Raw genomic sequence first — 9,823 nt, forward strand, 5'->3', positions numbered from 1 at the left:
TTGAGCCGTGTCCGGTTTGTTCTGAGCGATTTTGGGTTAAAAAACGGAGCCAGAGAAATTGAAATTAAAATGAAGAAGAAATTAAAATGAAGGAGAAATTAAAATTAAATGCGAGAAATTGAAATTCTTCCGTTTGGAAGAAATTAAAATTAAAATTGTATAGGAGAAATTAAAATTAATTGGGAGAAATTAAAATTAAATGGGAGGAATTAAATGGAAGAAATTGAAATTAAAGATGAGAAATTAAAATTAAAATTAAAATTAAAATTGAAATTAAAATTAAAATTAAATAGAATAAATTAAAATTAAAAGTAAACAGGAGAAATTAAAAATAAATGGAAGAAATTAAAATTAAATAGGAGAAATTAAAATTAAATGGGAGAAATTAAGATTAAAATTAAAATTAAAGTTAAAATTAAATAGAAGAAATTGAAATTAAAACTAAATAGGAGAAATTAAAAATAAATGGAAGAAATTAAAATTAAATAGGAGAAATTAAAATTAAAATTAAATGGAAGAAATTAAAGTTAAAAATAAATGGAAGAAATTAAAATTAAATAGGAGAAATTAAAATTAAAAATAAGTAGAATAAACTAGATAGACAAAATTAAAATTAAATAGAAGAAATTACAGTTAAAATTAAATAGGAGAAATTAAAAAGAAATGGAAGAAATTACAGTTAAATACAAGAAATAAAAGTTGAAAAAAAGTGAATTAGTTAAAAACTTTAAAAATTTCCTTTTTGTTTCCCACTCCAGCGGGGAAAAATGGGGAAAAATGGGGGGAAAATGGGGAAAAACTGGGGGGAATTGGGGGGAATTGGAAAAAACTGGGGGAAATTGGGGAAAAACAGGAAAACCTGGGGAAAAAATGGGGAAAATTGGGGGAAAACTGGGAAAAACTGGGGGAATTGGGGGGAATTGGGGAGAATCCGGGGGAATCGGCCCGGGGTCCAGTTCGGGTTTTTGGCGCTCCCGGTGAGGAATTTTCCGGGGAAAAAGGAAAAAAAGGGAATTTGATGGCCCTGATGGCGCAGCGGGAGCCCCTGATGGCGCAGCGGGAGCGCCGAGCCCGGGGGGGCAGGGATGGGCGGTTTCACCCAATTCCCCTTTTTCAACCCTAATTCCCCCTTTTTTAACCCTAATTCCCCTTTTTCAACCCTAATTCCCCTTTTTTAACCCTAATTCCCCTTTTTTAACCCTAATTCCCCCTTTTTTAACCCTAATTCCCCTTTTTCAACCCTAATTCCCCTTTTTTAACCCTAATTCCCCTTTTTTAACCCTAATTCCCCTTTTTTCAACCCTAATTCCCCCCTTTTGGACCAAATTCCCCATTTTTTTACCCAATTTCCCTCAATTTTAACCCAAATTCCCCCTTTTTAACCCAATTTCCCCCCTTTTAAACCCAAATTCCTTCTCCTTCAACTCAATTTCCCCATTTTAAACCCAAATTCCTATTTTTAACCGAATTTCCCCCCTTTTAACTCAATTTCCCCCTTTTTGGACCAAATTCCCCATTTTTTAACCCAATTCCCCCCTTTTAAACCCTAATTCCGCTTTTTTTAAACCCAATTTCCCCCTTTTTAAACCCCAATTCCCATTTTTAACCCCATTTCCCCATTTTAACCCCTAATTCCCCCTTTTTAACCCGATTTCCCCTTTTTTTTGATCAAATTCCCCTTTTCTGACCCTAATTCCCCTTTTTTAACCCAATTTCCACTTTTTCTAACTCCAATTCTTCTTTTTAACCCTAACTCTCATTTTTAACCCATTTCTCCCTTTTTTAACCCAAATTCTGCTTTCCTTGACCCCGATTCCCCCCTTTTAACCCAAATCCCCTTTTTTCTAACACAAATTCCCGTTTTTCACCCAAATTCCCCCTCTTTTAACCCAAATTCCCGTTCCCCCGATATCCCCCGATATCCCGCGATATCCCGCGATATATCGCGATATTCCGCGATATTCCCACGATATTCCCACGATATCGCCCGATGTACCACGACCATCCCGCGATATCCCGCGATATCTCGCGATATTTCCCCGATATCCCCCCGACATCCCCACGATATGCCCCCCGGTGACGTCACGGTGACGTCACGGCCCCTCCCCCCGGCGCCGCCGCCGCTCCGGAGCCGCTCCCGGAGCTGCCGGGACCCCCCGGGACCCCCAAAACCGCCCCCGCCCCTTCCCCCCGCCATGGCCGAGCCGCAGGTAGGGGGGGAGGGGCGGGGGGGGCTCCCAGAGTTTCATTTTTTAATTTTAATTTAATTTAAACAAATTATTTATTGGTTTTCCTTCCTTAAAATCAGCTTTTTTTCCCCTTTTTCCCCCTTTTTTTTCCTTTTTTCCCCCCCCTTTTTCCCCCTTTTCCCACTTTTTAAATTTTTTCCCCCTTTTTTAAATTTTTCCCCCTTTTTCCCTTTTTTTCCTTTTTTCCCCTTTTTTTCCTTTTTTCCCCTTTTTTCCCTTTTTCCCCCTTTTTTCCCCTTTTTTCCCTTTTTTCGTTTTTTTTTTTTACTCCTTTTTTCCCTGTTCCACCCTTTCCCCCCTTTTTTCCCCCCTTTTATTTTCTTTTTTTCCTCCTTTTTTCCTTTTCCCCTTTTTTCCCCTGTTTTTTTTCCCTTTTTTTCCTTTTTTCTCCTTTCCCCCTCTTTTTTCCCCTCTTTTTTCTCCTTTTCCCCCCTTTTTCCTTTTTTCCCTTTTTTTCCCCTTTTTCCCTCTTTTTCCCCCCCTTTTTTTTCTTTCCCCCCCTTTTTTTGTCTCTTCATTCGAGTTTTTAAATCTTCATTTCTCGTTTTTTTTTCTAGTTTGATTTTACTGCGTTTCGTTCGAATTTCTTTTATTTCACTTCGCTTTATTTCACTTCGTTTTGATTCATCTTATTTCGTTTGTTTTGTTTTATTTCGCTTTGCCTTAATTTTATCTCACTTCAAATTAATTTATCTCCTCTCACTTCTTCTTTCTTTTACCTTATCTTTATTTAATTTATTTTCATTTAATTTATCTGGTTAAATTTAATTTTAAACTGTATTTTATTATTTTTAAACTGTATTTTGTTTGCTATTGTTTAACTTATTAATTTAATTTAATCGAGTTTTTAATTTTCTTTGGTTTTGTTTAAATTTCATTTTGTACCGAATTTCCGATTTTTATCTCCCGCCATTTATTTATTTCTCTTTATTTCCTTCAGTTTTATTCCCTCGTGGGGTTTTTTTGTTTGTTTGGGTTTTTTTTTTTAATTTGTTTGGTTTGGTTTTTTGAGTTTTTTTGACGCTTTTAGGGGGTTTTTTTGCGGGTTTTTTGGGGTTTTTTTTTTTGTTTGTTTGGGGTTTTTTTTAATTTGTTTGTTTGGTTTGGTTTTTGGGGTTTTTTTGACGCCTTTAACGTTTTTTTTTTTGTTATTTTAATTTATTTATTTGGGTAATTTTGGGTCGTTTTCGGCTCTTCCCGCGCAGGTGCCCGAGGCGGGGCAGGAGGTCACGGTCAGCAGCGAGGCCGCGGCAGGTGCGACCCCCCCCGGAACCCCCGAAACCCCCCGAAATCACCCCAAAAATCACCCCGAAATCACCCCAAAAATCACCCAGAAACCGGCCCCGAATCCCCCCGGAATCGGCCCAAAATCTGCCCGAAATCAGCCCAAAAATCACCCTGAAACCGGCCCCGATCCCCCCGAAATCCTCCCCAAAATCACCCCAAAATGTCCCCCAAAATTCACCCCGAAATCGGCCCCGAATCCCCCGAAATCAGCCCAAAATCAGCCCCAAAATCCCCCCGAAATCATCCCCGAAATCCCCCCAAAACCGCCCCCAATCCCCCCGAAATCAGCCCAAAATCTCCCCAAAAATCCCTCTCAAAATCCCTCCCAAAATGCCCCCAAAATTCACCCCGAAATCGGCCCCGAATCCCCCCGAAATCGGCCCAAAATCGCCCCCAAAATCAGCCCAAAATGACCCCCAAAATTCACCCCGAATTCCCGCGGAATCATCCCCAAAATCACCCCGAAATCCCCTCCTAAATCACCCCAAAATCACCCCCAAAATCCCCCAAATTCCCCAAATCCCTCCCATTTCTTTCCCAAATCCACCCAAAATCCCCCCAAATTACCCCAAAATGCCCCTAAATTCCCCCGTTTCTCCCCAAAATCCCCTAAAATTCCCTCAAAATCCCCCAAAATTATCCCCAATCCCCCCATTTCTCCCCAAAATTCCCAAAATCCCCGTTTCTCCACCAAATCCCCCCAAATCCCCCCATTTCTCCCCAAAATCCCCCCCAATTCCCCCAAAATCCCCAAATCCCCCCATTTCTCCCCAAATCCCTCCCAAATCCCCCCCCCGTTTCTCCCCAAAAACCCCCCCAAAATCCCCTAAAATTGCCCCAAAATCCCCAAATCCCCTCATTTTTCCCAAATCCCCCCCGTTTCTCCCCAAAATCCCCTAAAATTGCCCCAAATCCCCCCATTTTTTCCCCAAAATCCCCCCGGTTCTCCCCGACCCCCCCCCAAATCCCCCAAATCCCCCCAAAATTCCCCCAAAACCCCCCTGTTTCACCCCAAAATCCCCCCCAAATCCCCAAAATTACATAAAATTACCCCAAAATCCCCTCCAAATTCCCCAACCCCACCCCAAATCCCCCCAAAATCCCCGTTTCCCCCCCCAAAATCCCCCCAAATTCCCCAAATTCCCCCCAAAATCCCCCAAAATTCCCCAAAATCCCCCCCAAATCCCCCCGTTTCACCCCAAAATCCCCCCCAAAAATCCCGATTTTTCCCCCCAAAATCCCCAAATCCCCCCGTTTCTCCCCAAATCCCCCCGTTTCTCCCCCCCAGGCCCCCCCGAGTGCCCCCCCCCCGGTCTGGGGGGGCCCCCCCCGGCACGAGGAGGAGGAGGAGGAGGAGGAGGAGGAGGAGGAAGAGCGGGCGCGGCCCCTGCTGCGGCTCTGGGGGGGCTGGGGGGGCTCAGGTGAGCCACTGGGTTGTACTGGTTTGTACTGGGAGGGGGTTTGGGGGCACTGGGAGGGGTTTGGGGGTTACTGGGTTATACTGGGAGGGAACTGGGAGGGACTGGGAGGGGAACTGGGGTCACTGGTTTGGACTGGTTTGAACTGGGAGGGGGTTTAGAGGTTACTGGGTTATACTGGAAGGGACTGGTTTGTACTGGGAGGGGGTTTGGGGGTCACTGGTTTGTACTGGTTTGTACTGGGAGGGGGTCGGGGGTTACTGGGTTATACTGGGAGGGACTGGGCGGGGTTTAGGGGTTACTGGGTTATACTGGGAGGGACTGGGCGGGGTTTAGGGGTTACTGGGTTATACTGGGAGGGACTGGGCGGGGTTTAGGGGTTACTGGGTTATACTGGGAGGGACTGGGCGGGGGTTTAGGGGTTACTGGGTTATACTGGGAGGGACTGGGCGGGGTTTAGGGGTTACTGGGTTATACTGGGAGGGACTGGGCGGGGTTTAGGGGTTACTGGGTTATACATTTTTTCCCCATTTCCCCCATATTAATCCCCATTTTCTCCCTATTTACCCCATTTCCCCTCATTTTCCCCCCATTTCCCCCCATATTTCTCCCCCGTATTTTCCCCTATTTTTTCCCCACTTCTCCCCCATTTCCCCCCATATTTCCCCCATATTTATCCCCATTTTCTCCCCATTTTACCCCATATTTCCCCCATTCCCCCCACATTTCCCCCATTTTTACCCCATATTTCCCCCATATTTCCCCCCATTTCCCCCCATTTTCTCCCCATTTTACCCCATTTTTCCCCATTTTCCCCCCATATTTCCCCCATTTCCCCCCATATTTCCCCCCATATTTCCCCCATATCCCCCCATATTTTCCCCATTTTCCCCCATTTTCTCCCCCACCCCCCCCCCCAGACCCCTCCAGCCCCCCCCTCCCCCTCCCCCCTCCCCCTCCCCCTCCCCCTCCCTCCCCTCCCCCGTCCTGCCCGGCCTGCGGCAAGCCCTTCTCCTCCTCCTCCTCGCTGCGCCGCCACGCCCGCGCCCACCACTCCTCCTCCGGGGCCGCGGGCGGGGGTCCGGCGTTCCGCTGCTGGCGCTGCCGCAGCCCCTTCCCCTGCGGCGCCGCGCTGCGCGACCACCTGGGCCCGGCGGCGCCGCCCTGCCGGCCGCGCCCGCACCGCTGCCGCGCCTGCCCCAAGCGCTTCGCCTCGGCGCGCTCGCTGCGCCGCCACCGCCGCCTGCACCGCGACGGCGCGCCGCGCTGCCAGGACTGCGGCAAGACGCTGGCCAGCGAGGCCGCGCTGGTCACGCACCGCCGCATCCACACCGGCGAGCGCCCCTTCGCCCTGCCCCGACTGCGGGCAGGGTTTCATGGCGGCCAAGTCGCTGGGGAAGCACCGGCGGGGCGCGGCACGGCGGCGGCTTCGGCTGCGCCGAGTGCGGCCGGCGGCTGTCGTCGCGCGCGGCGCTGGCGGCGCACCGGCGCGTGCACAGCGGCGAGCGGCCCTACGAGTGCCCCGAGTGCGGCAAGGCCTTCGCCGCCGCCAAGTCGCTGGGCAAGCACCGCAAGACCCACCGCGGCACGGCTGTGGTGCCGTGCCAGGATTGCGGCGATACCGGGGTCACCGCGCCCTGCCCGCACCGCAAAACTCACCGCGATGGCACCGAGGGGGCCACGGGGGGTCCCGGTTTTTGGGGACTGCCCTGAGGGGTGGCACGGGGGTGCCGGTGGTGCCGTGGATTCAAGGGGACAGCCCCGAGGGTGGCACGGGGGTCCCACGGCGCCTCGGGGACAGCACAGGGGTCTCGGTGACCCTACGGCGTCCTGGGGTTGGCCCCAGAAATGGTGTGGGGGTCTCAGTGTCCTCACAGCCCCTCGGGGTCAGCCCCAAGCACGGTGTGGGGGGTCTTGACGCCCCCACACCATCTTGGGGTCAGCCCCTCGGGGGTCCTGACACCCCCACAGCGTCTTGGGGTCAGCCCCAAAAATGGTGTGGGGGGTCTCGACACCCCCACAGCCCCTCGGGGTCAGTCCGGTGGGGGTCCCGGTGCCGCCCCAGCCCCTCGGGGTCAGTCCTGTGGGGGTCCCGGGGGGTCCCGGCGCCCCCCCAGCCCCTCGGGGTCAGTCCTGTGGGGGTCCCGGTGCCCCCCCAGCCCCTCGGGGTCAGTCCTGTGGGGGGTCCCGGGGGTCCCGGTGCCCCTCGGGGTCAGTCCGGTGGGGGTCCCGGGGGTCCCGGCGCCCCCCCGGCGCCGGCGGCCGGCCTGCGAGCAGTGCGGGAAGGCGTTCCGCGACGGCGCGGCGCTGCGGCGGCACCGGCGGGTGCACACGGGCGAGCGCCCGTTCGGCTGCGGCGAGTGCGGCAAGAGCTTCGGCGCCAGCTCCAGCCTGGTCATCCACCGGCGCTCGCACACCGGAGAGCGGCCCTTCCCCTGCGGCCGCTGCGCCAAGAGCTTCGTGTCCCGCTCGGCGCTCATGAAGCACCTGCGGACGCACCTGCGGCGCGGGGAGCCCGCGGGGACGGGCTGAGAGCGGGGACTGGGATTGGGGGGACCCCGGGATTGGGGAGACCCCCGGGACCCCCCGGATTGGGGGGAGCCCGCGGGGACGGGCTGAGAGCGGGACTGGGATTGGGGGGGCACCCGGGATTGGGGGGACCCCCGGATTGGGGGGAGACCCGGGAGAGGGGGATTGGGGGACCCCGGGATTGGGGGGCGGACACCTGGATTGGGGGGCACCCGGGACCCCCGGGATTGTGGGGAGCCCGCGGGGACGGGCTGAGAGCGGGATTGGGGGGGATTGGGGGGGACACCCGGGACCCCCGGATTGGGGAGACCCCCGGGACCCCTGGATTGGGGGGCACCCGGGACCCCCGAATTGGGGAGGACGCCAGGGACAGGGGGGGATTGGGGTGCACCCGGGATTGGGGGGACCCCGGCACCCCCAGATTGGGGGGAGAGCACGGGGACGGGCTGAGAGCGGGATTGGGGATTGGGGAGACCCCGGGATTGGGGAGACCCCCGGGACCCCCAGGATTGGGGGGATTTGGGTGTGGACCATGAGGGATAAGGGGGTTTGGGTGGGGACCCCCGGGAGAGGGGGATTTGGGTGCTGACCCTCGGGGATTTGGGTGAGGACCCCCAGGATTGGGGGATTTGGGTGCCCACCTCAGGGATTATGGATTAAATTCGGGTGCCCACCTCAGGGATTGATGCCAAATTTCGGGTGCCCACCTCAGGGACTGATGCCGAATTTTGGGTGCCCGTCCCTGGGATGAAGATGCTCCTTTACACCCAACTCCACTTTTAGAGTCTAAAAATGTTCATTTTTCCGCTTCCCACCCCAAAAATGTTCCGGTATCCGGGGGGTGGGGGGTGCTGGGGGTCTCTGTTCCCCCGGGGTTGCTCCGTCTGGATCCTGTTTTTGCGGGTTCAGCGTGTCCCAAACCCCGTTTTTATGGATACACCACGTCCCAAACCCACGTTTCTTTCCCCAATTCCCCCCCGCTCCAAAATGAGGCGAAATAAAGCGGAATTGGGATTTTGGAAAAGCAGCAGGGTCGTGATTTGCTGGGGTGGGAATGTGGGACCCCCACGGAGGGGGGGCTCCCCTTCCCCAGGAACCCATCCCGGGGTGGGCAGGGCGGGAAACTGGGGTGAAATCCTCCAGTTTTGGTGATGCCGAGCCCCGTTTCCCTCGGGAAAAAAACCCCCAAAAAAGGGTATTTTTTTCACTATTGTGGTGATGCCCAGCCCAGTTTCCCCCGGGATAAACCCCAAAAATGGGTGGGGATGTGACGCCCCCCCCCCCCAGCTGTGCCCAAAATTCCGCTGGCAGCGGTGGGATTCGAACCCACGCCCCCGCAGGGACTGGAGCCTTAATCCAGCGCCTTGGACCGCTCGGCCACGCTACCCCCGGGGCGGGGAGGGGGCGGTGATGGCCTGGGGGGGTCTGGGGTCACTGGACAATGGAAATGACCCCGTGTCCGGCCAGGACCAGGGCTGGACACGTGTCCTGGGGGGGTCTGGGGTCACTGGACAATGGAGGTGACCCCGTGTCCGGCCAGGACCAGGGCTGGACACGAGTTCCGGGGGGGTCTGGGGTCACTGGACAATGGAGATGACCCCTGTGTCCAGTCAGGACTGGACACGTGTCCCTGGGAGGGGTCTGGGGTCACTGGACAATGGAAATGACCCCCGTGTCCAGTCAGGACTGGACACGTGTCCTGGGAGGGTCTGGGGTCACTGGACAATGGAAATGACCCCGTGTCTGGCCAGAACAAGGGCTGGAGGCGCTGTCCTTGGAGGAGTTTCGGGGTCACTGGACAATGGAGATGTCCCGTGTCCGGCCAGAACCAGGACTGGACACGTGTCCTGGCAGGAGTTTTGGGGTCACTGGACGATGGAGATCTCCCCCGTGTCCAGCCAGGGGTGAAGGTGATGTCCATGGAGGAGTTCTGGGGTCACTGGACGATGGAAATTGTCCCTGTGTCCAGCCAGAACCAGGGCTGGACACGCTGTCCTGGGGTCACTGGACAATCGAAATCATCCCGTGTCCAGCCAGAACCAGGGGTGAAGGTGATGTCCATGGAGGAATTTTGGGGTCACTGGACGATGGAGATCTCGCCCAGCTCCAGCCAGAACCAGGGCTGGACACGCTGTCCTGGGAGGAGTTCCTTGGAGGAGTTTTGGGGTTACGGGACGATGGAGATGGCCTGAGGTCACTGGACAATGGAAATCATCCCCCGTGTCCAGCCAGAACCACGGCCGGACGCATGTCCTGGCAGGAGTTCTGGGGTCACTGGATGATGGAGATCTCCCCCAACTCCAGCCAGAACCAGCCAGGGCTGGAGGCGCTGTCCTTGGA

At 54.1% G+C, this 9,823-nt stretch overlaps 1 non-coding gene across 1 annotated transcript; it reads right to left on the reverse strand.

The window, feature by feature from the left end:
* Positions 1-8,788: 8,788 nt before the first annotated feature.
* On the reverse strand, positions 8,789-8,870 carry TRNAL-AAG (transfer RNA leucine (anticodon AAG)). Its single transcript has one exon. It is a non-coding gene; the product is annotated as a tRNA-Leu (tRNA).
* Between the last annotated feature and the right edge of the window lie 953 nt (positions 8,871-9,823).

This window comes from Passer domesticus, chromosome 26 (assembly GCF_036417665.1).
Source record: "Passer domesticus isolate bPasDom1 chromosome 26, bPasDom1.hap1, whole genome shotgun sequence".
Lineage (NCBI taxonomy): Eukaryota > Metazoa > Chordata > Aves > Passeriformes > Passeridae > Passer > Passer domesticus.